The sequence below is a fragment of the Peromyscus leucopus genome, chromosome 8a, assembly GCF_004664715.2.
Source record: "Peromyscus leucopus breed LL Stock chromosome 8a, UCI_PerLeu_2.1, whole genome shotgun sequence".
NCBI lineage: Eukaryota > Metazoa > Chordata > Mammalia > Rodentia > Cricetidae > Peromyscus > Peromyscus leucopus.
In genome coordinates this window covers 41,288,091-41,311,910 of record NC_051085.1, presented here as the reverse complement: position 1 = coordinate 41,311,910, position 23,820 = coordinate 41,288,091, and the positions used below count along the sequence as shown (strand labels likewise).

General features: G+C 39.5%; 1 long non-coding RNA gene across 1 annotated transcript in view; it reads right to left on the bottom strand.

The window, feature by feature from the left end:
- Positions 1-23,167, bottom strand: part of LOC119086839 — a 31,893-nt gene extending 8,726 nt beyond the window's left edge. Inside the window, exon 1 of the long non-coding RNA XR_005090205.1 lies at positions 21,969-23,167. This is a non-coding gene — a long non-coding RNA (uncharacterized LOC119086839). The remainder of the gene's footprint in view (positions 1-21,968) is intronic.
- Between the last annotated feature and the right edge of the window lie 653 nt (positions 23,168-23,820).

Below are 23,820 nucleotides of genomic sequence, written 5' to 3'. Positions count from 1 at the left end.
ATGATTCTGGGTTTAAAGCATAAACACTCTTTCCAGAGGGCTGGATACAGATGTTTTTAGCATGATTTAGAAGCACTTAAGTCTTTTCTTAGAAAACAACCAGAGGAAATTTAAAATTTTGAGCTTGTGACTATGATGTAGTCAATGTTTTACCAGGGCTAGATTAATAGCTTGTCAGAGTTCCACTGATTAACGTTAAAACCCAGACTTTTAGGAATTTATAGAGCTTAATTATCAAATATATGTTGTTTTTTATTTAAAAATTTTAGAAGCCTGGTGTTGAATATAGTTAGCAAAGACATAAGTAGTTAGAAAGATATGAGATATGAGGGAAAAATAGCCAGAGGCATCTGGAAGAGTCCAGAATGAACCAGGCCATGAGAAGAGAGAGAGAGAGAGAGAGAGAGAGAGAGAGAGAGAGAGAGAGAGAGAGAGAGAGAGAGAGAATGCAAAAAGAGTACCTGAGAACCCAGAGAAAAAGAGACCAAGAGATTGATTAGCCTAAATGCCTGGGTTATTGACAGATATACTGTGCCTGGGTGGTTCAAGTCCAAAATAGCTAGGAGAATCTGACAGCTTTTCAGGCCCTATAAATAAGATGATGTCTGCTGTATTAGTCTAGATTTCCTAGAGGAACAGAACTGATAGAATGAAGACAGACAAACAGACAGGCAGGCAGGCAGGCGGGCAGATAGATAGATGATAGATAGAATGATAGAAAGATAGTGTCTTAGTTAGAGTTTCTGTTGCCGTGAAGAGACATCATGACCAGGATAACTCATATTAAAAAAAAAAAAAAACATTTAATTGGGACTAGCTTACAGTTTCAGGGTTTTGTCCATTATCATCATGGCAGGACATGGCAGTGTGCAGGCAGACATGATGCTGAAATAGGAGCTGATAGTTCTACATCTTGATCTGCAGGCAGCAGGAAGTGAACTGAGACATTTCCTCCAACAAATCCACACCTCCTAATAGTGCTACTTCCTATGAGCTAATGGTGGCCAAGGCATTCAAACTGCCACAGACAGACAGACAGAATATATATGTATGTATGTACATGTATATGGAATTGATTAGAATGCCTTACAGGCTATGGTCTAACTAGTCCAACATTGACTATCTACCAAAACAAAGTCCAAGAATCCAGTAGTTATTCAGTCCATGAGGCTGGATGTCTCAGATGACCTTCAATATATCCCACAATCCCTAAGAACTGGGATCTAATGCAAGTAAAAGGATGGACTTGACAGTGAGAAGAGGGCAAGCAGGCAAAGAGCAGAGCTTCCATCTTCCATGTCCTTTATATGATGCTGCCGGAAGGAAGTGTGGCCCAGATTAGAGGTGGATCTTTTCACCTCTACCTCAAGAGATCTGTATTGAAAGTGGATCTTTCCACCTCAAAGATCAGGATTATTAGTGGGATCTTCCCACATCAAATAATTCAAATAAGAAAGAAATCACTCACCGGTGTGCCTAGCCATTTGGGTTTTAGTTAATTCCAGATATAGTCAAGTTTGGCAATCAAGAATAGCCATCACATCCACCAAGACATTTTCAGAAAGCCTTTAAACAAGGAAGATAAGACACCCAGGACTAAAGCAGCCAAGATTAGGCATGTGTTACTCCATGTGTCCTACATCTCAAATATTGATGAAACACTGATGCTCTGAAAAAAACAACACAGTAAGAAAACTGAGGAGGAGGATGCAGAATATTCTAAACTTTTGAACAAGAAAAGGAAGGGAGAAAAAACCCTCTAGTAATAGATTGCCAACAGGTAATGCTGTCCTCACTGAGAACTTCTACTTCAAATCTAAATCCAGTTGCAAAGAGTAAGGTAATGCCATATTGTCCCAACTTTTTTGTGTCTACCTAGATACTTCTTACCCTTTCCCCAACGGCCACATCCACCTTGGCAATGCTTTTGGCACTGTCCATGACCCTATCTATGGTCCAGATGTATAAACCAAAATATGTGGTGTTTGTGCAAGATTAACCATAAAATTAAAAGAACTAAAAGAACATGTAAATCAAGAACAACTGTTGTAGAGTGTCTGGAAAATACTACTGAGCTTTGCAAGGAAATGATATTACCTGTCCACCCCAAATACCTCACTGGTGTAATCCCCCAATTTGAGCACTGATGCCATTGTGATTTTGTCTTTTTTTTTTTTTTTTGGTTTTTCTTTTGATTTTGATCTTTTCTTTTTGATTTTGTCTTTTTAAAACATGGTATGCCTCAGCTCAGCTCAATCTCCAAAAGACTTTTTCAGATGCACAGGCCCACTCTTATACTGGCCATTACTTAAAAGACTCAAAACTTTTCTTTGATTCAATCACCATCATTGACAATGACTATCTCACGTGGATCATTTCATTCGGAGGCCCCAGCTCCATCTCTGTGGTACTCAGCCTTGTTCCCTGCCTTCCCTTCCAAGTAGAAGTATTGGGGGAGGGGGTACCCCTGATAAAACTTTCAGGACTGTGCTTCTCTCACTGAGTCCAAAGAATTCTGGAAAGGCAGCAATTTTCCCAAACATGAAAACATAAAATCCTTCTGACACTCCTAGGAAGTAAGTCTCTATACAGAATTCAGTTTTTCTTCTGATTAAAGAGGAAAAGGCCAAAGAAGCCTCACTGGGATTAGGAAAGAAAATTGTGAGGAGAAATTCTTCCTCAGTCCTCCCATGCTAAATTGGGATGAATATGGGGGACCTAATATTGTTTCTGTCTAATTTGAGAGACAAGATTTCAGTTTTGTTTGGATAAGTTGATGGCCAACTGTGTGAGTCCTTGAGTGTATGACTAGAATCTTTGGCCCAGGGAGTTGTTTGATTTCTTGATTTTGTTGCTTGCATTTCTGTTTTGTCTGACAGGGACCTGGACTATATTCACAATGATTGACTGGTATTCTTGATGGGTTTTCTGGATTCTGCCACTAGGGGCACTGTCTGCACACAGTATGTTTTGTTATTTGATCCCTGTAATGTCAGTTGATTTCCTACGACTCCTCCACAAGGTGGCACCCTCTGTGATTGCTGTTTGTAATATGTCTCCTCTGGCTCCAGGATGGGGAAATTCCCTGTCATATCAATTCTCTTCTGGAGACACACACCCCTCTGCCCCGCCTTGTATTCTCACTTGCTTCCTGTCCTTATTCTCACTTGTCCCCACAACAGCGGAGCTGTGGAAGATCTCACCACGTCCCATTTTCTCTTCAATGCCAGTGCTAATGGGTTTGTCTACTTAGAGGAGTCACAGAAATTTTCTCCTAACATGCACACCTCCAACTCTAAATGCTCCCTACTAGTAGCATCCTATTGTATGCTAAAGAATTTCTCCCAAGGGTTTGGGAGGAATGGAAGGAATGCTTGCACTTACTGTGAGACTGACTGGCCCTCCTATGATGTGACCTGGCCATCTCCTGGTCCCTGGACCCAGCCATTGCCAGGGCAGTTTGGCCTAATGTCACAGTACCTGGGAACCTGGATCAATTCCCTTACATTGATCAGTGACTGACACTTGTTTAAAACTCACCTTTAGCTTGGCTTAAGGGTTGTGTTTCTAGAGAATATTCTTATCTTGGTTTCTAAACCATGCAATTTTCCTTAGTTGTGATAAAAGATAAGTTAGATATGAAACCTTAGACTCACAATATAGGATAGATAGAATATTTTCTTTAATTTTGCCAAAACAAATAGACTAGATATTGTAACTGTAATTCTTGTTTGAAAACTTTTGTTATATGTAATTTTACTATGTTAAAGTTAAATCCTTCCTTTAAGAAAGAAAGAAAGAAAGAAAGAAAGAAAGAAAGAAAGAAAGAAAGAAAAAGGGGAAATGCTGTGGATATCACTCTGTATCAACAAAATTCTGATTGGCCAGTAGCCAGGCAGGAAGTATAGGCAGAACAAAGAGAGAAGAGAAGTCTGGGAAGTGGAAGGCTAAAAGGAGGAGATGCCCGCCTGCCATCCAGGGAGCAATATATAACAGCACACAGGTAAAGCTACGGAACATGTGGCAACATATAGATGAACAGAAATGGGCTGAGTTTAAGTGAACAGCTAGTCAGTGGTAGGCCTGAGCTAATGGCTGAGCAGTTTTAATTAATACAAGCTTCTGAGGGATTATTTTATAAGTGGCTCCAGGGTCTGTGGGACTGGGCAAGACCAGAGAAAAATTCAGCTACAAATCATAGCAACACATTTACATCATACAGAAATCCACAGCATATCTCCTTCTGTGTCTTCACTAGAACATGTGAAACAGCATTACTAGATTAACTGTAAAAACCTAATAAATAAACAGCAGTAGTCCCTGCTGGCCTAGAACTTGCTGTGAAGACCAGGCTAGCCTCAGATTCATAGAGCTCTATCTGCTTCTGCCTCCTGCGTGCTGTGATTAAAGGTGTGTGCCACCATGCCCACATAGATCTAACTTTTTGACAGTCTGGCTCCGAGTTCAACATGCAATCTTCTGCTCAGACACCAGGAGTGTCCAAAAAAGAAATGAAGCAAGCTTCCAAATGCCTCATGTGTATGAGCTCTTAGCTTGACCCTTGCTCAGACCCTTACTATGTACTAATTTCAAAAACATTTACAAAGGTATTTTCACTCATCCATTAGGACTTCCCATTATATTCTTTCTGTCTCACTTCCCTCCATCTTAGATGTAACTGGGTGGCTTTTCACATATTTTAAGGGGATTGTAAGTTAGGAAAATATTTATTGAGATTTAGTGAAACTTATCTATATGAACACTCTCCTTTGTATGCAATTCATACTGATATGCAAAAACCACAAGCCAACTGTGCGAACTCACTAAAAACCACAATACGCACAACAGATTGAAGTGGCATGTGGGTTAGCCTGTACACTAGCGTGTGATGGCACATGCATAGCAGAAAGGAAGAAGTGGTGTGGTCTGTCTACAGACAGAAGTAAAGCACTGCCCCAAGATCAGAATCACAACCTCAAGAGGCTACAGTTGCCAACTACCACTGTTTTCATATTAGGAACTATTCATCACCTGCAGAGTCACTGGCATTATTGGTGTTCCTATCACTATGAAAAAACCAAATACTGCAGGAGGTGAGAGGCAGGCAGGCAGGCAGACCTGGTGAGGCCCATCAAACTTAAGTTCAGGAAGTGGCCCACATAGATGTGTGAAATCCTTTCCCACTATGTGTCCTGGGCATTGCAATTGCTCTAGTAAAGTTTTCGTGTTTTGAACCTATTCATGTCACAGCAGAAGAACAAGGATTTGTGGAGTCAGTTCTTCCATCTTTACTTGTTCCAAAGATTCAGCTCAGGTCACCATGTTTGTGGCATAAGCTCTTTAGCCACAGAGTCATCTCACTGACCCTAGGACAAGGAGTGGACAGAAGTAGTGGTGTGTATGGCACAGCAGGGTGACCACAGGGACACTGCTCCACAGTTCTGTTCGGTAGGAAGACGTCCAAGAGGTGCTTAATAAACAGTTTTCAACTCATTTTACATATTTTGTTCTCAAGCACTTAAAGTTCAGCTTTCTTTACCTTAAAGCATGGATGTGTGAGTAGCAGGAGTGAGGACCTCGAGGAGGGAGCATATAAAAACTTTTCAGAATATAGACTATTTGGAATTTAGAATTCATGTCTGATGGAGCCATTTAAAGACCTATAAGACTTTGTTCCTTGCTTACTGAAATGACCATATAGTTTAGCCAAAATGCTATAGTAAAATTTATTTTAAATTTCTGGTATAGAATTAGATGGACATACGGGCATATAGCTAGAATCCCAGCACTTGGGAAGTGGAGGCAGGAGGATCATAAATAAAAGACTACCTTTGATTACATAATGAGTTTGAAGCCAGTTCAAGCTACAAGAGGAAACCTAATCTCGAAGTAAGGAAGAGCAAGATGAAGAGTTATTATTATAAATTATTATCATCATCATTATTATGATTGCATGGGTTCATGTCCTGATAAAATCTTATTAGATAATAGTACCAAATATTATGCCTGTGTCATGTACTGTGCATTAGCAGCTATAGGTTTATGATAGTCTTTAAGATATTAACAGAACAGACAAAGGTGATTTAAGAGGTGGCAGAGTAGTACATACCTATAATTCCAGCACTCAGTAGGCTGAGGCAAAAGGATCACCAAGTTCAAGGCCAGCCTGGGCTGCCTGTTAGGATCCTGACAAAGCAAACAGCCAATCAAAAAAACAAAACAAAACAAAAGCCAAACCTAAAAAAAAGAAGAAAAGAACCTGATCAACGTACTTTGCTGGACTTCAGTGCATATGAAATTACTATGCTAATACTTGTATTCTTTGAAATTGAAATGACCTGTTTACTAAAGGATAGCATGGCTCATTTTCAGCATCATCATTGTTAGGTTTTGTCATATGAGGTCTAGAGTGAGCACACAGAAGTATGATGAAGATGGCCAAGACTCTGATTTTCTATTATTATTTCAAAAAAAATTCCTATGAACATGCTGAGTAAAATAGATTTATATCTAATATCAGTCAATACAAAACTGTTGGTTTTATTTTGCTCTCTTGTTTTGAGTAGGTATAATTATCTCAAGATAACATTTTTATAAACTGTGAACTCTGGGTATGGTTGCACACACTTGTAATCACAGCACTTGAGAAGCTGAGGTAAGAGCCTGTGGTACATGGGAAGTTCCTAGCAAGCTCAACTATAAAGAAAAACCTTGTCTCAAAAAAAAACCCACAAAACACATTAGAAGTAAAGTAAAAGGCCATCTGAAGCAGAAATATAGATATCTGGCTGACCTTTCACCTGTTCTGATTTTATTCAGTCTCTTTAAATATATTTCAAAACCTCATTTTCATTTGAAGAACAAAATGGCAGAAAGGTTTGAAATAAATACATCCAAAAACCAAAGAAGAAAAACTGCTGGGAAGCTGAGCTGCACAGTCTGTGAAGTATCGTCTGAAATGAAGTAGAGTAGGATACAGATGTGCAGGAGTCCCTGTAACTGACACCCCCTTTTCATCACTAGGTGCTTCTCCATGCTGCTCCTCGGCTTCCTCGTCTATAATCTGATCTGCAGTCATTGTCAACAGCTGCCTCTGGTACTTCTCTGGAACAGTCCACATCCCTTCTACACCACAGCTAGAAAAGAAAACCTTCTGATGAGGTTGTAATCTGCCATTTCACTTCTGACCAAACCTGGTATGAAAGATTAAAGTTGACTGTCTGCATGCCTCCTCTATCAGTTCATCAAGATATAACAGATCATTGTCACCAGTGACCCCATTTTGTTTTGTTCCTGTTCATTTTCTCATTCTTAGACTATAACCTTTGGGAAGATTGGGTTGTATCCTGCTCTAGGTTATTCCTTATTGTGTAAAATGATGGCTTTCAGGCTGGGTCTTACCCAAGGTGGCTCCATTTTACAAGCAACAAATTCATGCCTAGGCATCTCCTGTACACACAGACCAGCCATAAGACAAAGCCAGATAAATACCTTATTCCTAAAGTAAAAAGATTTTACTTATAGACATATCAAAATCAATAAGACACATGAGAATGAGGACATATCAATATCATATCTGTGGTGACATTATGTTCCCCAATATATTGCACCCTAATAAACTAATCTGGGGTCAGAGAACAAAACAGCCACTAGATAGACATAGAGGCCAGAAAATGGTGGCCCACACACATGCCTTTAATCCTATCACTTGGGAAGCACAGATCCGTGTGGATATCAGTGTGTTCAAGGCCATACTAGGGAACAGAGCCAAGCGTGGTGAAACATTCCTTTAATCCCAGGACCAACTATAGAGACCTGGAGGTCTGTACAGTCAGGCAGTGACAAGGAAGTGAGGTAGCTGGGTAAGAGAGCCAATGAGAGGGCAGAACAGCAAGGCAATAAAAGCCTAGGTAGACAGGAAGTCATCAAATTTGGAAGCTGCAGAGCTGGTGAGGTAAGGTTGGCTTGTGGCGGCATTGTGTTCCCCAAAATATTGTGCACCTTAATAAACTTATCTGGGGTCAGAGAAAGAGCAGCCACTAGATACAAAGGCTAGAAAATGGTGGGACTCATACCTTTAATCCTAGCATTCCAGAGGCAGAAATCCCTCTGGATCTCTGAGTTTAAAGCCACACTGGAAACAGCCAGGCATGGTGACACACACCTTTAATCCCAGGGAGTGATGGCAAAAACATAAAGATATATAAGGCATGAAGACCAGAAATTAGCAGCATTTGGCTGGTTAAGCATTTGGCTGATTAAGCTTTCAGGCTTCTAGCAGCACAGTTCAGCTGAGAGCCATTCGGATATGAGGACTCAGAGGCTTCCAGTCTGAGGAAAAGGATCAGCAAAGGAACTGGCGAAGTGAGGAAGCTGTGGCTTGTTCTGTCTCTCTGATTTTCCAGCATTCACCCCAATAACTGGCCTTGGGTTTGTTTTTATTAATAAGAACTTTTAAGATTCCTGTTACATCGGCTGGTGACTATTCCTATTTCCCTGATCTCTAAGGCTTTCACCCCTATATTTGGTTCCATGTTTTTTTTTTTTTATTCAAAAAGACCATTTAGAAATTCATCTACACTTGGCATTCAACTGTGGGGCAGGAATTCACAAAAAAAGCCACTTACCTCTGTCTTTTTGGGCTCCAGCTCTGCTGTAGCTGAATGCTGCAAGTGGCCAGAGGTACATGCGGCCAGACTGCTTGTAACTCAGGCCGGAGCACATGGCCGGAATCTCTTTGGCTTTCTCTCTCTCCTGGTGGGTGGTGAGTCCCCCCCCCATTTCCATCTTGTACTGCCATGACACTAGGTAGCTGCTTTGAAAACTCCTCAGACCTCTACTGTTCTATGCTGACTAGGTAAGTCGATTGAGATATCCTAAAGGGAAAAACTAGTTAAAAGAGATTTATTTCCACATTAAAAAAATGGGAAACATTTTTACAATGGAAGGAAACTGGTCTTTGTTCAATAACACATTAGGTAGTCTAAATATGGAGCAATTAAATGAGAGGATAATTAATGTTGATGGGATCCATGTAACATCAATTATGAATATTATTTGTTTAATCATTCTAATTTTAGTATTAAAAATTAATACAATTTAAGTACCAAGATAAAAGCTTTTGAAAAACCTGTTAAAATGACTTATACAGAAAATCAGACCCAGACAGAAGAATTTAAAGGTAAAATTATTTCAGGGTTGAATTATACGGTTACAGAGAGATAGCCTGTTTACAAACAACAAACTTAATCTGTCTGGTAACCTTACAGGAACTACCTCCATAAGAACATATACAAGCTAACTGGACTCCAGTGGAAATGTTAGATTTAAGGAGATTTAAGGAAGCTATATTATCATATGGCATGCATTCTCCATTAGTAAAGCAAATGTTAAACTCACGGTCAACTTGTAATGGGATTATTCCTCAGGACTGGAAAGAATTGGTAATAGCTCTTCTGGAGCCTGGGGCACAATTACAGTGGAGAACATGGTTTAAGGACGAGGATAAGACAATAGAAAATCAATGTAGAGCTAGAGGTGTGGAAATTTCCAAGAATCAGCTTCTTGGAGGCCAATATGCTGATATACAAAGACAATTTTTATATGATAACCAAACCTTAATTCTATGCCACATGGTAGCCATGAATGCATGGTACGGAATTGAGAAAGCAGGAAAGAAAATTGAATCATTCACAAAAGTTATATAAGGCTCCAGAGAATCCTTCATGGATTTCTTACAAAGGCTGTCTTCAGCAGAAGAGAATGATATCAAATTTAGAAGCTAGACAGATAATAATTGAATCTTTGGCTTTTGAGAATGTGACTTGATTTTAAAAGGAAAATTGGGACTTCATCAATTAGCAGGAATAGACACAGCAGAAATTGTTGTACCTTTAACATTGACAAATTATGGGCAGAACATGAACCTTGGTAAAGAGCTTGCAATAATGTTTTGGGAGAGGTTAACAGCAAATATCCCAAAAGTGATAGAATTGAACTTATAAAGAGAACTAATTGGATTTTGCCTCTCATTGTATGCAAAACATACATATCTGGAGCTTGTACATTTTATACAGATGCAAACAAACAAGGAAAGGCAGGTTATATATCAGAAAATTTAAGTAAAGTGGTTCAAAGTCCTTATAATTCAGTTCGAAAATCAGAACTGTATGCTATTCTGTTGGTATTAGTAGATTTTTCAGAACTTCTCAACATAGATACTGACTTTCTGTATGCAGAAATATTGAGTAGATTTTTCAGAACTTCTCAACATAGATACTGACTTTCTGTATGCAGAAATATTGGTATTGCATATTGAGACTGCAGAATTTATCCCTGATGAGTCAGAATTAACTTCACTATTTATATAGTTACATGATATAATCAGGAATACTAAGCATCCCTTATCGATAACTCTCATCTGATCCCATACGGGTCTACCAGGCCCTCAAGCACAAGGTAATGATGAGATTGATAAATTATTGATAGGAAATGTACTGGAAACCTCAGAATTTCATAAAAAACATCATGTCAATAGTAAATGTTTAAAAAAGGATTTTCCCATAACCCGCAACAAGCCAAGAAAATTGTAAGGAAATGTTTTACTTGTTCTTTTTACGATCATATTCACATTACATTACAGCAGGATGTAACCCAAAGGACACTCAGAGGAATGAAATCTGGCAGATTTCATTTTGCAGAATTTGGAAAATTGAAATATGTACACCACACCATTGATACTGACTCAGAATTTCAATGGACAACTGCTTTGAGTCCTGAAAAAGCCGATTCTGTAATCACTCATTTGCTAGAAGTTATGGCCATCATGGGTATACCTGCACAAATTAAAACTGACAATGCTCCATCATATGTCTCTGTTAAAATGAAACAGTTTTTGCTTATTACAATATAAAGCATATTACAGGTATACCACATAATCCTACAGGCCAAGCAGTTATAGAAAGATCAAATAGAACTCTAAAGGATATGCTAAATAAACATAAAGGGGTAACAAAACCCCCAGAAATAGATTACATAATTGTAGTGGGTAGCCATTCCAGCTTGGATCTGGAAGTTCCAACCCCCATTGAGACTCTGGCAACTGTCACGCCTATGAGGCGGGGCCAGGGGAGGCACCTGGAGACCCGAGAGCTGGATGGGCCAGCCCTCTCTCTGTGTGCTCTCTCTGTGCTGGGACCCTGAGCCGTGGAGGTGAACCGAGCAGAGCTCCAGAGAACACTGTTGGACGCAATACACCTTCCACAGACCCTGAGACCTACCTTTCACTTAATTTGTGAGTTACGCCATTAAATAAATATCCTTTTAACTATGTGGAGTGGCCAAAATAATTTCTCCAATATCTGGCTCTCACATGGGGCAAACTCCAAAGGCCTGGGCGGCTCCTGCCCTCTCCTCCCTAGCTGGCGGGTACCTAAACCCGCCTGCAAAGTTCCATATAACCAGGGAACACCTACTCGGTTCCATTCCCAAAAAAGGGAGCAGCTAGTCCGATCTCAATTCCCTAGCTTAGCTCCAGACCAGCGAAAGAGGCTGGCTCCGATTTCCGTCATCTCCAACTCCAGCCAAGATCGCCAGCAGGCCCTGTTTTGGAGCTGTACCAACGCCACCTGCTGGCTGAAAAGTGCTACTACACGCCCCCAAAACCATGAAAGGTAAGCATACTGTTTCAAGTAAAGGCACTTGATAATTTTACACCTTAAAATTGACTAACAAATTTTGAGTAATTCGTGTAATATGGCCGACAACATTACCTCACAAGAATTTAAAAACCTTTTTGCCTGTATGATGAATGACATCTTCCTGGAAATATACGACACTCCTAAGGCATATCTGGGCTATACCATTTTGGCATTCATCATAATAATTCAGTGTTCAAACAGTGGTTTAAGAACAAAGATGAGTCATTATTGGGACTGATACAGGCTTTAAAAGATAGCAATGAAGGCTTACAGAAAAAGATTCTCTCTCTGGAATCTGCTTTAAAAGATAGCAATGAAGGCTTACAGAAAAAGATTCTCTCTCTGGAATCTGCTAACCAGGATTTACAGGCTTTCAAAGATAGCAATGAAGGCTTACAGAAAAAGATTCTTTCTCTAGAATCTGCTAATCAGGATTTACAAAACAGGCTTGTACCAAAAATTGATTTTATTGATAATAAATATGAATATTTAATGGATAGAACACTAACTCTCCAGAGTGAAGTTGTGGCTACTCAGACAGTATATAAGGAAGAAAGATTATCGTTAATTGATAGGATAAGGTCCATGGAATCATGTGTTTCTGAGGAACATAAAAACTTCTATGATTCCATGAGAAATCTGGAGTCCCTTGCAAGAGAAGAGGTTCACTCCCTAGAACAGACCCTAGGTGCTCATTTGCAAGCCCTAGAAGAAACTCTCAGTAAACATGACAAGGGAACTAATAAGCAGAAGGTCAAGACCATAGAGGTTGTAACATCTCCAAATGGCTCTCATACAATGGCTTATCCTGTTATCGTCCATGAGAAGCCAGCAGATGACACACACCCCGAGCCACATATGACATATACATTACAGCCAATTTCAACAAGGGACTTTAAAAATATAAAGGAAGCAGTAGTTATGTATGGGATACACTCCACATATGTAAGCCAGATGTTAAATTCCTGGTCTACCTCACATAGAATCATTCCAGATAACTGGCATCAGTTAATTTCAGCTGTTCTAGAATATAGCCAGCAGTTACAGTGGAAAAGCTGGTTGAGAGAAGAGGCAAAAAATTTAGAATAACAAGGTAAAATCAGAGGTTTTGTGATCTCCCAAGATCAAATACTTGGTGAGGGATGTTTTGCTGGCAGGAATGTACAAGCCACTCATGATGAGCATACAATATCCCTATGCCGTACAGCAGCTCTAAATGCTTGGGAAAAAATTCCAGAACCTGGAAAACCAACTGAGGTATACACAAAGATATTTCAGGGACCACACAAACCCTTCACTGATTTTTTACAAAGACTGAACACAGCTATAACAAGAGCTGTGTCAGACAAATAATTAAGAAAAGTATTAACTGAGTCCTTGTTGTTCGACAATGCTAATGCAGAATGCAGAAGAATACTTACACCATTAAAGATCAGATCAGCTCCTTTGGAAGAGTGGATTCAATATACTAATGGTGTTCAGTCTCTTAACTACAGTAATGAGGCTTAGATAGGAGAGACAAATCCCAGAGGTGAACGAAGGCCCCATAGTACCAAATGTTTTAAATGTGGTACACCAGGTCATATACGTAAAACCTGTATGTGGGGTACTCCTAGAAGTAATACTCCTTTTAGGAATAGCCTAAACAGGAGACCCCAACCACCTCCTGGATTATGTACAAGATGTGGCAAAGGCCGACATTGGACCAGTGAGTGCAGATCAAAAATAGATATACAAGGCAACCCTTTACTGGTGGGAAACACCTCAGGGGGCCTCTTGCAGTCCCCCAAATCAAACGTAGTACGAACATTCCCAGCCACTGTGGAAGAAATCCCTCTCCAGGACAACTGAATAAACCAATGCCTAATGTAAAAACCGATACTGCAATGGATGATAAAACAGCTTTGATAGATGGATCACAGTTTACAAAGAACACTATAAAACAAATATTTTGGCAGACTTCCATAAATGAACAAAGACCAAAGCTTAGAATTCGAATTAATGGCCTGGTTCTGGAGGGCCTGGTAGACACAGGTGCAGATGTGACTATAATTACACCAAAATCATGGCATCTGAATTGGCCTCTTCAAGAGGTAGATGTCCAACTTTTAGGGATTGGCACCCTATCTCAGATAAAACAGAGTTCGAGATGGGTTGAATGCATAGGGCCAGAAGGACAGAGAGGAAGGCTGAAGCCATATGTAGCAAATGTAGCAGTAAATCTTTGGGGCCGAGATCTGTTACAACAGTGGAATACCCAGATTAAAATTCCTACACTTTCAGAAAAGGAATACAGACCAATGCATGTTCCTAGGAATAATATCATAGCATGCTATAAAAATCAGTCACCAACCATTCAGGCTGTTCACAAACAGAGCACAACTGTTGTTTAACTCTCAGAAGTACCAACTGACTTACCTTTAAAATGGCTAACTAATAAACCTGTCTGGGTTGGACAATGACCTTTGACAAAAGAGAAGCTACAAGCTTTAGAACAGCTGATTCAAGAGCAGTTAAATGCTCAACACATTGAAGAATCTACCAGCCCTTGGAATTCTCCTGTATTTGTTATTAAAAAAAAATCTGGTAATTGGAGAAGGCTGACAGATCTGAGAGCTATTAATAAAGTAATTCAGCCAATGGGCTCCAAACAGACTGGGATGCCCTTGCTCTCTCTGCTACCCAAAGAATGGCCTATAATAGTTATTTACTTAAAAGACTGTTTCTTTACCATACCCTTACAAGAAAATAGAGATAGAGAAAAATTTGCCTTCACATTACCTAATTATAATAATTCTCAGCTAGTCAAGAGATATCAATGGAAGGTCCTCCCACAAAGAATGTTAAACAGCCCTACTTTGTGTCAATACTTTGTGCAGAAACCATTAGAGATATTTCATGTAAAGTTTTCACAATCCATAATTTAACACTATATGGATGATATCCTATTAGCTGATCCAAAGTTAGATACATTAGAAAGCATGTTTGAAGAAGTAAAAAAAGTTTTGCCTTGCTGGGGACTGCAAATTGCTCCTGAAAAAATACAAAGAGGATATTCTATTAATTACTTAGGATATATGATAGAGCTACAAAAAATTAGACCCCAAAAGGTACAACTAAGAAGAGATAGATTGAAGACTCTTAATGATTTTCAAAAGTTATTAGGAAGCATTTCCAACTTACTGGGTATCATGGGAATACCCAAAGATGGACTACAAAATTTGGCTAATACTCTAAAAGAGGACAAAGAATTAAATAATCCAAGAGAATTATCAGCCGAAGCTGAGAAGGAATTGGCTCTAGTAGAAAAGACAATTCGAGAAGCACATGTGGATCGTGTGGATCCAGAACTTAAATGCATTCTTGTCATATTCCCCTCCAGACATTCCCCAACAGGTATTTTGATGCAGAGGGAAGATATTATATTGGAATGGATATTCCTACCACGTAAACCAAATAAGAAATTAAAGACTATATAGAAAAGATCTCTGATTTGATTCAAAGGCGTAAATTAAGACTTCGCCACTTGACAGGAATGGACCCAGCAGAAATTGTAGTACTGTTAACTAATGAGGAAATTTCATCACTATGGAAAGATAATGAATACTGGCAGAGAGCCTGCAGTAACTTTTTAGGAGAGATTAACAACCACTATCCCAAAAGCAAGAGAATAGAATTAATAAAGAAGACTGAATGGGTCCTTCCTCACATTGTATGACAAAAGCCAATTTCTGAAGTCCTCACATTCTATACTGATGCAAATAAATCAGGGAAAGCAGGATATAAATCAGGAGACTTAAGTAAAGTGGTGCAAAGTCCATACAGCTCTGTATAAAAGGCAGAACTGTATGCCATCCTTATGGTACTTATGGTTCACAGAACCCCTCAATATAGTCACTGACTCTCAATATGCAAAGAGAGTTGTTTTACATATTGAAACTGCTGAATGTATTCCTGATAATACAGAATTAACTTCATTATTCATACAATTTCAGGAAATCATCAGAAAAAGGGAACATCCTATATATATAACACATATCAGATCCCATACAGGTGTGCCAGGACCTTTAGCACAAGGTAATGATGAGATTAATAGGTAATGTGCTAGAAGCCTCAGAATGTCATAAGAAATACCGTGTAAATAGCAAAGGTTTGAAGAAGGATTTCTTCATCACTTGGCAATAGGCTAAGGATATTGTGAAAAAATGTCCTACTTGTTCCATCTATAACCAAACTCCATTACCTGCAGGGAGTAATCCAAAAGGTATACAAAGAAATGAAATTTGGCAGATGGATGTGTTTCATTTTGCAGAATTTGGAAGATTAAAGTATGTACATCATACCATTGACACCTATTCAGGATTTCAATGGGCAACTCCTATGAATTCTGAAAAGGCTGATTCTGTGATTATACACCTCTTAGAAGTTATGGCCATCATGGGAATACCAGTACAAATTAAGACAGACAAGGCCCCAGCATATGTCTCCAATAAAATGAGACAATTCTTTGCTTATTACAATATAAAGCATGTTACAGGTATACCACACAATCCCACAGGCCAAGCAGTCATTGAGAGATCCAATCGAACTTTAAAGGATATGCTAAATAAACAGCAACAGGTAACAATGACTCCTAGAAATAGACTGCATAGTGCTTTATTAACCTTGAATTTTCTCAATGATAATGAGAAAGGAACAACAGCTGTGGAGAGACATTGAACGACAGACAAAACTCCTGAGCTAAACCAACCAGTTTATTTCAAGGATGTGCTGACCTCAGAATGGAAACCTGGATATGTTCTAGGTTGGGGAAGGGGTTTTGCCTTTGTTTCTGCAGGAGAAGAAAAGCTATGGATACCAACAAAATTAATAAAAATTCGATTTGAACAGGAAAAACCCCTTGATGAAGAGAAGTAAAAGATCATCCACCAATGTGACATCTCTACAAGTTGTAAGAAAAATTTAACAATCAAAAGGTGGGGTATGGTTCTGTTTTTGTCTTTCCAGGATAATGGAAATACCCATCTTCCAAAACTCATAAGGCCTTGGATATCTGGATGTTTACAGCAGAAAGGAAGAATCTATTGGTACCAATCTACACATGGTAAAATCTCACTGTCTAACATCTATCTCTCTATCAATCTAGAAAAGCTGTGGTTCCAATTCAATTATAAGCCAAGCTTGCTTTGGAGATGGAATTGGCTCACTCCATCTCTAAACCCTAGCATATTGCTAAAATAAAAGTTTGAGAGATTCTTCAGTCCTGTATCAGAAGAGCCCTCTAGTGTGAGACAGAAGGAAACAAAAAAAGGGACCATTGTCTTCTAAATTCTAATTCTCTCCATGCTTACTCTTGATTTCTCAGAATCCTTTCTTACATGCTATGTCCTCTTTAAATCCAAACCTCCAATTTTTGATAACAATAAATTTTTCCAATAGCAATCTCAGAAATTGCAGTCTGAGAAGTCTTCAGAAGGAAGTCTCTAGAAGGAAGATGGGGCCCCAACAACAACAACTCTACTCAATCCAGAATGATGTCATGGTAATCATCATCATACTACACTTCTTGCCAGAATTTCAGACAATCTTACCCATTACTCTAAAACTTGCTGCAGAACCTACAGTTAGTCTAACTGAGATTTAACTATCTGAGCTTTCTCACAGTACCCAACAGAGATAACATCACCCCCTAAATGGCAGGAAGCAATTCTAAGAAAACGACGCCCCTTCTCCCTTAGGTTTCATAATTCTCAGGGTTATGGATGACGGTTATAGGGTTGGGGGTGGAAGAAAATATTAGACTCAGTATTGTAAAAAAAAGGGGGGGAGGGAAGAAGAAATGAAACAGATAGGTATAAGATATGATGGTAAATCATTGTATATACTAGTAAACAAATTTAGTAAAATAGCAACCTTAGATAATTTGCATTGTAATTTGTACTGTTATGGATTCTTATATGTTGATACAAATGTAAACTATTTTTATACTCCTGTTTAAGATAATTTGTATATTGATACAAATACAGAACTATATTTGTTATAATGTACATATATTTCTACTCTTATTTGAAACATTTTTATATTGATACAAATGTAAATTTATATCTGTCATACTTTATGTTCTACTTCTGTTTAGGATATTCGGTATATTGATATATATTTAAGATTATTGTCATATTGCACATCACACTATATATTTCTACCTCTGTTATAAATATCTTGTGTATTGTCACAATTTTGAAGTCATCGTTCTTCACCATACATTTGCTAATAGACTGTTTACCTTGTTTACGTGAAGCCTTAGTCCTTAGGTTATTTCGGTAGATAAGACTTATAGATTTATAGTCGCCTATGCCTGTCATCTCTATAGTTACATTAGTTAGGTTATCCAGATTTACAGATACATAGGTCAGATGGACAGGTAATCTTCAAACACTTCATAGACCTAGAGAATATGGCATTTAAATAACTTAGAATTCTGTTGATGTGAGACACAATTGCTCCTAGCTGCACCAATTGATCCCGAGAGAATGTTGGGCTTCTAAGACATTTCCATTTGGAAGTTTGTCTTTTTGGCACAAAATGGCCTACTGGGCAAAGAACTGCCCTTGCCTTGATGGCTGACAGTACAAATGCAATGCTGTCCTTTCTGGACAAGTGGGACACAAGGAAAGCGACCACTGTACTCTGCCAAGACAGGGTAAGATGGTCTTTCAGAAACCCTGCTTCTGAAAATGGTCTGTCAGATACTCTAGGCCTGAAGCCAATTTGAATGCACCAACAATGCTGAGAAACATTAGGTGACTGTCCAGGCTGCCAGCTGTCTTGGTCTACTCTTGCAAGATTCCCAAAAGTTGCTTGCATCCATCTACCATTTCTGAGGTACCATTATGTTCCTTCTCAGGTCTTTGATGGGATTGAAGACTAGCAGTTATAGTTACAACTTAGTATATATAATATCTTAGATAGAACATATTAAGTATTAGATTCAGGTTCTTTAGGATAGGACACCTTTGAATGATCTTTATAGCATTCCATTTACCTATGCTCTATACTTCTCTGGATTTTAGTATGTGTTTCTTGCTTGATATTTTTTGCATTGGTTGTAGTTACATCTTATCTAGGTCATTATCCCTCATTATTCCTGGACAATATTTGATAACCATTCCTTTGTATATAGTCTTGTATAAGTTTAGAACCTCCTTATTTAGACAAAAAGGGGGAGATGTAGTGGGTAGCCATTCCAGCTTGGATCTGGAAGTTCCAACCCCCATTGAGACTCTGGCAACTGTCACGCCTATGAGGTGGGGCGAGGGGAGGCGCCTGGAGACCCAAGAGCTGGATGGGCCAGTGCTCTCTCTGTGTGCTCTCTCTGTGCCGGGACCCTGAGCCATGGAGGTGAACTGAGCAGAGCTCCAGAGAACACTGCTGGACTGCGATACACCTTCCCCAGACCCTGAGACCTACCTTTCACTTAATTTGTGAGTTATGCCATTAAATAAATATCCTTTCAACTACGTGGAGTGGCCAAAATAATTTCTCCAATACATAATGCTCTATTAACTTTGAATTTTCTTAATGCTAATGAGAAAGGAACAACAGCTGCAGAGAGACACTGGATAATAGAAAATGAAATTAAATCAGCCTATATAATTTAAAGATGTGCTGACCTCAGAATGGAAACTCGGATATGTGTTAAGCTGAGGACGAGGTTTTCCTTTTGTTTCTACAGGAGAAGATGTGCTGTGGATACCATCAAAATTGATAAGGATTGGATTTGAACAAGAGAGACCTCTTAATTAGAAGAGGCAATAGTTCATCAAGCAGCATGACCATCCAATTTAAACTAACTTATACCACTAACAAATGCTTTTCATTTAATCAGATATAACGTGCCAAAAGGAAACCAAAGTTAGGCTTGGGGAAAAGTTTTTGTTTTTGGCTTTCAGGAGAATGAAGGCTAAGGAATCTGAAGAACACTGGACAAATGAGACATCTGAAGAAAAAGAACAAATCATCTAGAAAAAAATGTCCCAAGAAAAAGAGTAAATTGGCCTATTGGTATATCACTTTTAAAATTTCATAAGTCTTCCTAAATGTTTGTTTCTGCTCTTCTGTAAAATCACAACACAAATGGTCTTTTTTGTAGTCCCAGTTCAATTAAAAATTAAAGCTGGCTTTGGAGTTGGAGCATGGCTCTCTCCTTCTTTAAACTCAAGCATGTTGTTAAAAGGAAAATGCAAAATCTCTATATCATGTCAGAAGAGAGAGATATCTTCTGATATGGGACAGAAGGAAAAAAATTAAGGGACAATTCTATTGCTGCTAATCTCAACTCTTTGGTTCTATTTTGATTCTTTAAACTTTTCTTAAGGTATGATTTTTATATCAAAATTCTAAGATTAATATATATATATTATATATATATATATATTTAACTTTTGTTATGATGTTAATGATCATATAGAGTACTAACTAATTCTAGAAAAAAGGCTTCATACTAATTCATACATATTTTTGTGTTCAAGTCTCTATCAGTTTTTTGCAGGGAATCATGACCAGACCTAACAGTGAATTTGAAATCTCCAGAAAGGTGATGGGGCCCCACAACAATGATCCCACATGGATAGTAATAATACCACTAAGCAGACAAACATCACCCAAAGATCAGCTTTGGACTACAAACTGCTCAGGACAATTTCGAGATGGTTAGCTGAGATGATCCAGCCTCACAGACTACTCAAACAAGGACTTGAGATAAGCCCTGCACTTTGGCATTATCCAGAGACTGGACAACAAATGATATAGCTATCTCTCCCAGAAATTTACAATTAACCCAAAATTTTTCTTTTCAGAATCCTCTAAAGATGCCTTCTCCCACAAACAGCAGGAAGCAATTTTAAGAACATGACACCCACATTCCCAAAGAGGTGGGGTGGGGTGGGTGGTTTTTGGTCTTTCAATGGGTTTTGGGCTCGGGATAGTTGTCATTGTTTAGGAGGGTTGGTTATAAGTTGTTGTTGTTAATGGTTAGAAAAAGGGCTAAACTTAGGAGATTAGATTTTAAGGTTCTTGTTTGAAAAAAAAAATGATACATAGAAATGATAGAAAAGAGGGTAGATTATTGAATCTACTCTCACAAGAAAAGAGAAGATATAGATATATAAATAAAAAGATTATTGAATCTACTTTTAAAAGACAACTGCTAGTTTTAAATACTTTACATTGGATTGGATTTTTATATATTGTATACAAATTATATATATTGAGACTGATATTGTTTAAAAATGCTATATATATATATATATTTCTAATCTTGTTCAAAAAATTGTACTTATACAATTTATTTAACAATGTAATGCAATTTGCTAATCCTTGAATATTATTATTACCAATTATTAGAATATAAAGAAATGAAAGTTAGTAGTTAGACATTACAATTGAACTTCTAGTCTCATTAGGTATTTTCAAGGTTAAGCAGAGGTATATTTTAGATAGGTCATCTTTAAACCCCTCAATGATATACAGGCTATGGCATTTAAAATGTTTAATAACTTAGATTTTTTTCTTTTTTATGACTATGAGACATGTCAGCTCCTAGGAGCACAAATCTATTTCAAAGAAGATATGGGCATTGAAAAAACTGCACATGGAGTTAACTTTCATTGTGGCAAAAGTTATCCACTGGGCAACGAAGTGCCCTCCTATTGACTGCTGACTGTATGCTATGCAAAATAGACACACAGGACACAAAACAAAGGACTACTGATCCTTGTCAAGCCAAGTATGGTTGCAGCTTTAGCAACAGGCATCCTCTGAGGCCAGGACAATATGGCACCATTGCTAAAATGGCTTTGCAATCCTGAAAAGGTACAGTGCCCCTTTTTAAGCCTGTCAAACTGGCCCTGATTAAGATGCTTAAGGTGAGAGCTGTTACTGCTTCTCTCTGAAGCCATTGGAGGCTTGTACCATCTAGGTCTGTGAGATTAGAGTGATAGACCAACTGGGGTACCAGATGCACCAAGACACAGAACCTTTTGGTGTTATTCAGGACCTTTGAATTGCTGCAGGGTGTCAGACCTGAAGAGCAAGCCCACCAGGTGTCATTGTAGGGAATTAGGTATGTATTCCTTGAGGGGACCAAAAGACGGGGCCACTGTTCCTGTGGCAGGATTGCTGACTTGAACTGCTACCTCCATGGGGGGTGTGGGGGTTGTTGCTGATCCCCATCACCCATTCTGTCCAGATTAACAGAGTGATTATGCTCACCAGTAGTGCCAGACCAGAGTTTGAGTGAATTGTCCCAGTCTCTTGATGCATCCCATCCTTCACTGTGATAGTTGTACCTCAGGGTGAAAAGATCTGCTGGCCTGGCATAGGTGTAGTGGATCCAGGTAGCAACACCATTCACTTTGATGGTGGTTGGTGTTGTCAGCAAGATGATATAGGGCCCTTTCCAATGAGACTCTGGGGATCCTTGGCGGTGCCTTGGAATGGAACCTGTGAGGTTAAGGGGGAACACCAGACTCATAAAGGGCTTGAAGTTTGGGCCACACATGCTTGTGAGCCCAATGGACTCCTTGCATGGCTTCCAGGAGGTCCAGGTCATCCAGCTCAGTCACTAGTTCAGTCTGGAGACTAGGGACAATAGGCAGGGGAGAGCCAAACATCATCTCATATGGAGTCAATCCCATCTGGTAGGAGGACTTCCTTACTCGGAACAGAGCAAAAGGGAGGAGGGCTACCCAGTTTGCACCAGTCTCTAGGGCTAATTTAGTTAAAGTCTCTTTTAGGGTTCTATTCATTCTTTCTATTTGGCCTGAACTCTGCAGTCTGTATGCACAATGTAGTTTCCAATCACTCCCCAGGACAGTGGCTAAATTCTGACTTACCTTGAACACAACAGCTGGTCCATGATCTGATCCTATCACGGTTGGGAATCCATACCTCAGCAAGATGTCTTCCAATAGCTTCTTGGCCACTAACTGTGCAGTTTCAAACTTTGTTGTGAATTTCTCTGTCCAACCTGAGAAGGTGTCTACAAACACTAAGAGATATTTGTACCCATACTTGCGGGACTTTACCTCAGTGAAGTCTACTTCCCAGTAGGTGCCTGGCTTTCCCCCCACCAAAGCATTGTCCATAGATTCTTTGGGTTCCCTGTGGCATTTGTGAGCTGGCAAGCCTTGTATCCAGAGACAATGTTTGTTTGAAATCTCCTGGTTTCTTCCCTGTATTTTTATCCCAGACTGCCTCAATAGGTCCCACATTCTTTACATGTCCATGTGGGAGGCCTGATGGATCATTTTGAGTGTTCTTTGGCCCAGCTGTCTTGGTAAAATAATTTTACCATCTGCAGAGTGCCACCAACCATCCAGGCACTGCACCATGGGCAGGGACTTTATCCAGGCAAGGTCCTTCTTGATGTATTGAGGAGTTTCAGGTAGTTCCGGGGGGGGGGGGGGGGGGGGGGGGGCTGATCCACTAGGACCAGGGATAGAATTGGGCTGATCTGCAGTGCCACCTCCTGGCAGTTTTGTCCACCAAATTGTTGCTCCTCAGGACTAGTCCATCTCTTTTCAGGTGTTCTGGGCAATGTATTATGGCCACCTTCTTGGGCTTCTACAGAGCTTTGAGGAGGGACAAGATTTGTCCCTTATTTTTGATTGTCTTCCACTCCTCTGTCAATATCCCCTTTCTTTATACATTGCCCCATGTACATGGGCAGTAGCAAGCACAAAATGGCTGTCACTGTCAATGTTAACCTTCTACCCTTGTCCTAGTTCCAGGGCTTTTGTCAGGGCTACCAGTTCCACTCTCTGAGCAGAGGTGCCAGTGAGCATTGGCTCAGCCCAGACCACCTCTTCTGAGGTAGTGACTGCCCCCGCCCCACCCCCACCCCCTGCTTACCTCTGTCCATTCTGCACAAAACTGATCCCAACACCTCCATGTCGAGCAGAGGGATATCCTTCAGGTCTGCTCTGGTGTCGTATACCTAGGCCAAAATCCCAGAGCAGTCATACAGGGGCTCTTCCAGGTTGGGGTCCAGCAGCAAGGTGGCCAGGTTCAGGGCCGGTGGTAGCTGGCATGTCATCCTGGCAGGTTTGAGTAACAGAGTCTG